Source organism: Solanum tuberosum, unplaced genomic scaffold (assembly GCF_000226075.1).
Source record: "Solanum tuberosum cultivar DM 1-3 516 R44 unplaced genomic scaffold, SolTub_3.0 scf00173, whole genome shotgun sequence".
In the NCBI taxonomy this organism is placed as follows: Eukaryota; Viridiplantae; Streptophyta; class Magnoliopsida; order Solanales; family Solanaceae; genus Solanum; species Solanum tuberosum.
The window spans coordinates 382452-388527 of NW_006239104.1; positions in this window are offsets into that span (position 1 = coordinate 382452).

Sequence of the window (6076 nt, forward strand, 5' to 3'; positions counted from 1 at the left end):
TATCCCCATGTAATGAACTACGTCCGACCTGAATTCTCAAGAATGAGATACGTAGGCGGCCTATGTCGGCCTCGGTCACTCTTTTATCCCCTTTTAATATTTTTTGTATTTGAACTACGTTCGACCTGAATTCTCAAAAATGAGATACGTAGGCGGCCTATGTCGGCCTCTGTCGGGTTTCTTTGTAATTCTCTTATTTTTGTTAATCCTCAAGAGGGGGAACTACGTTCGACCTGATTTCTGCCTCAACGGGATACGTAGGCGCCACAAGGGCTCGGTCATATTTCCCGTAAGATTTCTATTTTTCTTTACGATAAAAACTGGGACATAATTTTGAAAGGAACTCAAAAATCCTCAAAAAGAAGATCTCTCCAACATAGTCAAGACTATGCTTACATTGAGAACTGTAACTGGGACAGAATTTTCGAGAGGATCTCAAAAATTCCGTAGTTTGTTCATCAACGTTTGAAGATAAGCCAAGACGGTTAACTGGGACAGAAATTTTGAGGATGACCTCAAAATTTTCAACAAGGTTCATCGATAGTTTAGAGCAATTTTGAATACTTCCCAACAAGTAATCAGATAGATCTCGAACCATCAACTCCAAATAGCGTTCATCAAGCTTGACGTGACATGACACTTAGCAGTGACCTTTTCCAAACATTACTTTTGAAAATCTATTTTCCTTAAAATAACTTTTCCCTCATGATGAAATTATTTGCATAAAATATTTTGTCTTATCTATCAAGAAGCGGGAGATCGAAGAAATCAACCAAAGATAGCAAGACAAAGAGCAGACAACCGCAGAGATCGACACAGATCAGTTCATTTTAAACTAACAATTTTTCTGTGGATGTAGGAAATATTTTATACTGCTTATATCAAAGACTTTGGAACATGGATAACATTATTTCATTCAATTCCCAACAAAGCAAAGATCATAATGAACATTGCGACTATGTTCGGAGATGGAACAAACGAAAATTGCGAAGAGAGCAATATTATTATTTTTCAGCAACTAGAGATATTTGGAAGATATTTATCTGCATTATATTATCAGATATGATAATATTCTTACCCTGAAGGTCATTTATATCGTATTGTCAAATGAGATGATACCACTACTCCGAGGGTCATTTTTATTTATATTGTCGATTGAGACGATATCACTACTTGGAAGATATTTATCTGCATTATATTATCAGATATGATAATATTCTTACCCTGAAGGTCATTTATATCGTATTGTCAAATGAGATGATACCACTACTCCGAGGGTCATTTTTATTTATATTGTCGGTTGAGACAATACCACCATCCCAAAAATACCCAGAAGATCACCTATATTGCTCGGTAAAGCATTATCTTCATTCGGTATCAGGGAGGCATCCTCAAAATATTCATGCATTGCGGGAAAAATGTCATGCATTGCGAGAAAAGAGATTCATGCATTGCAAGAGAAGATTCATGCATTGCAAAAGAAGATTCATGCATCACAGGGAAAAGATTCATGCATCGCCAGAAAAGATTCATGCATCGCGAGGAAAAGATTCATGCATCACGAGAAAATGAAATCATGCATTGCAAGAGGAAGAAATCATGCATTGCAAGAGAAAAAAGTCATGCATTGCGGAAAAAAATGTGTCATGCATAGCAAGAGAAAGAAGTCATGCATCGCGGAAAAAAAAGTCATGCATCGCAGGAAAATGATTCATGCATCGCGAGAAAAGAGATTCATGCATCGCGAGAAAAGAGATTCATGCATCGCGAGAAAAGGCAAGAGAAGATTCACGCATCGCGGGAAAAGATTCATGCATCGCGGAAAAAAGATTCATGCATCGCGAGAAATGAATTCATACCTCGCAAGAGAAGGATTCATGCATAGCAAGAGAAGGAGTTATGCACCGCAAGATAAAGATTTACCCATCACGAGAGAATCAACATCAATTACATCATTCTCCTTTGCAAAGACGACATCAAGAGAACTATCAACATATTACATCAGCTTATTTTATTACTTTAACATCAAAAGAAGAGTACATTGAAGATTATATTGCAAATATAAGACACAAGCTTTATTTCTTTACGTCAAACCCGATGGGGTTGACGTCAAATTTTCAAGGAGAACACTTAAGTGTCAACATGGTAAAAGACACTGTCTCCCATTTGAATTGCATTTTTATGCTAATGAGTTTATCTCAGTCTTTGCCGAGAGCATCCGAAAGGATGAATTCTCCAAAACAAACCACAGGTGCGGACGACATAAAAAAGGATGCAGCACAACGTGGAACTTTTTCTTAGCAGCGAACTGGGACATAGTCCAAAGAGGAGTGCCAAACTCTTAGGACGCGAGTAAAGGAGCGACTTCCACCACAATCAAACCACACCCCTATCAGAAGGCATGTGGGTTTATCTTAGGTTTGTCGGTTTCAGTGTGGCATCCGGAAATTTTGGTCTCTACCGGAAGCAGCTTTCTAATCTGAGTGACACTGCACCAAGAGCTTTGGAAATTATGTCCGTGTAAGTTCTTAATTATGGGTGTGAAGCGCGCCACATTCATGGCTAAGAGGTTGCAAACCTATTTCTCATAATTGACTTATTTTGTCATTCCTCCCAACCGAAGGTTATCTTAGCATAAGAGATTTCCTTTCCAACCGATTGAGTCGAACTACAAGCAGCCTGATTTCCTAAGTTGAGGAATATGTAGGCGGGATCAATATTGAAAACTCGGTTGTATTTCCACATCCTCTCTCAAATCTTATTCTCAAGCATTTCGGTCTATTCATAATTTGATATCGGGATACCATTTGAATTCTTTCACAATCGTGCATCAAATCAAGCTTATTGAACTACAAGTGACCTGAATTCTCATATAGCCTGAGATATGTAGAAAGCCTGATACCAAGGTTCGGCCACAATTCCTAAAATCTATACAAAAATCTCTTTCCTAAATATGAAGATGTAGTTGGTCAAAATTGGATTCGTCAATTTCATTTGTCTCGAATTTCTTGCATCAATCCAAGTAAAACGAGGGACAGTTGTTGACACCTTGCCCCTCCACAATATAAATTAATCATTGAGCTTCTTCAATTTCTAACGATTTAAAATAATTAGTTTTATAAAAAAAATAGAAATAAAATAAAATAAACATAGTTTGCAAGTTATTTTAAATAGTTTTGTCACTTCTTTAATATATATATATGTTTTATATAGTTATGTATATAATTAATGCATTTTATGAGTACTCAAAAATCATCTCAAAAAGATTTTATATTTTCTAATACTTTATTAGCAAAGGTCATAATTTTGAATTAATAGTTTTTATGAAATTCAAAATACTTTCAAGTTATTTTTAGAGTAACATTATCATTTTAATAATTTTAAATAATAAATATGTATATTTTTTACAATCACGTTATTTTATAAATATTTGAAAATCATCACAAAGATTCTACATTTTAGTTAAATATTTTATGACTTTAAGTTATAGTTTCGAGTTAATTAGTTTTTAATTAAACTAATTATATTTTATAATAGAAATAATTATTATATTTCGTTAAGATTAAAAAACTCGTTAATTAATTAATATTAATTCATGTAAATTAAACTCAATATGTTTATCACTTAAACTAGCCGAATTCACCAATTAAATTATATTCGGTTATAATTGAAATCCATTTGACTATTATTTAATTACGATTTTTAGTCAATTGCTTACCCAATTCAATAGTCCAATTTTGGGTCATTTCCAATCCAATTTTCCAAGCCCAACTCCCAATTCCAGCCGACCCATACAATACAATATGCTACATTCCAACACTTTCCAAAATTCTCCTAACCCACTCTTTAATTCCCTTTTTTTTTTACCCGCACTACTGTACACGTTCTTCTTCTCCTTAAGCGTTGCAAATCCAGAAATCGACCCAGAATTTTCAGCAAACCAACAACACCCGACCCGGCCTCTCCTTCTAATTTCAACGTCAAAGCAGCAGCTTTCCGCGTCTTCCTCCTCGGCCAGAGCAGTTCAAACAGCCTTTCACCTGCCATAGCTGCCTGTCAAGCCATCCACCTTGATCTCATCATCCGGATTTTAGGGGATTTTAGTTGAAATCTTGTACAAGCAACAACCTTTCCCATTCTTGGAGGAAAAAATTTTCAAATCGAGGGAGAATTCCGTTTTTGACCCTTGCTCCTATCCGTTTTTCACCCTAATTCCCCCTATATATACATCTCTCTCTTCCATTGTAGAAGGGGGAGATATTAAGAGTTAGCTAAGTGTTGAGAGGAAGAATTATATCTAAACAAAAAATCTTTGAAGTTGTTTGGATCAGTCTTGGCTCTTGCTCGTTTTGTCTTGTTCGTTCGAGTTTCTTCGAATCGCGTTTCGGTGGAAGAACCGCTGCCCATCTTAGCTCGTAGTCTTGGTTCACTGCTCCGAAACAGGTAAACCCTTCCTCTTTCAGTTTTGTCTTTACAAAATTTCAAGCTTCATCTGTATATGTTTGAAAATTTTCTCTGCAATTTATTGTCTTAAGATTGGTTCTATTAGTCCTTTCTTTTCTTTCTTTTTCTTAGATTCAAAATCTTAAATTTTAAATAAGGATGCAGTTGTTGGATGTTTTATTTTTCCAACAGTAGATTATTGGTTGATTTCCACATAATTTCTCACATCTTAAAGGTATTTTGATTGAGGTTTTGTTAATATATATCTTTTTTTTCTAAAATATATGATCTAATATGTCCCGTTATGATATCGTCTCTGTCTTGAGTGGTTATCTTGAATGAATTTTATTAGTCCTCTATCAGTTATGGATACTAAATGTTTGTTGTTATTATGAAATATATTGAACAATAGTATTATATTTGTTGGTTCTAGCACCTCAATGACGACGCCCCTGGTTGTTGATTTGTTTAGAGAGATGTAACTTACTCATGTTGCAGTGACAAGTTAAGCTTCGCTAAATCTTTTTGTTTTACATCTACACAGTTGCTAAGGTTTGCTTTAATTGTCTATCTTCTCGATAGTTTGGTTTCAATTGTCATGTTCTCTACACTTTGGTTGGTCGATTTGAGTTCCACAATCTAATCCTTCACAACTTTTTAGCCTAGCTGGGTTTTGCTCTTCATTATCATGTTTGGGTTGCTCGACTCGAAGTCATTCGGTTCATTTCGCTTGTCATTGTTGGAATCATTTGAAATAGGTGTAGGAGTCTAAAAAATTAACCAATATGTTAGCTGTATATGGAATTATCTCATTGTTTTCTGAGTGCAACAACTCGATTTGATCTTATTGTTGTATTTGAATTACCTTTTATTCTAAAAATCCCACAAATCAGTTGTCATGTTGATATGTTACTTAGTCCCTGCCATAGCTTTTTTTAGATCCATAGCTACGTGTTGCTCTACGCCGTGATTTTTGCTTCTTGTTTAAGTTTTTCCTAAATTCGTAGCATGTCTCTATCTTCATTTAACTTTTCGAAATTTCGAAATGATAGTTACGATAAAAGTTTGAAAGTGCTTAACTGTGCCTTGCTGCTAGAATAGATATGCAAGTGCTGAAAAATTGTGAATCATGTTTTGTTTAAATGATAAATATTTCACTTTCATGAGAGCATGTCTTGCACTATTTTATTTTTATTTTTTTAAAAAAAAAATTTCTCAAAGCTTAGTAGCTTTACTATTAGTTAGCATTTTTTTTGGAGTAGAAGTTCATGATCTTTATACTTGAGTCACCTCAAGCTTAGGTAATTTCTTGAAACCTATGTCTTGCATTTTAATTTTTTTGAAATTCTCAAGTGTTGGTACATTTCTTCATACTTAAAATTTGCAAGAGTTGTTTAAACTAGTTATAATGAATTCGTATGTAATTATGAAATGATTAACATCCCTCTGTTCCAACTCTTAATACGGATAATCATGATTTGTTTTGTTAGTTTATCAAGTTAAGGCTATTAAGAAAATATATAGGTATCATGTTTAAGGCATTAATTTCATTTTAGATAATTGCGTATTCTTTTTAATGTTGTATGGCAATCTATGGGAGACTTAAGCAAATCATTTAGTGATTATTTTCATT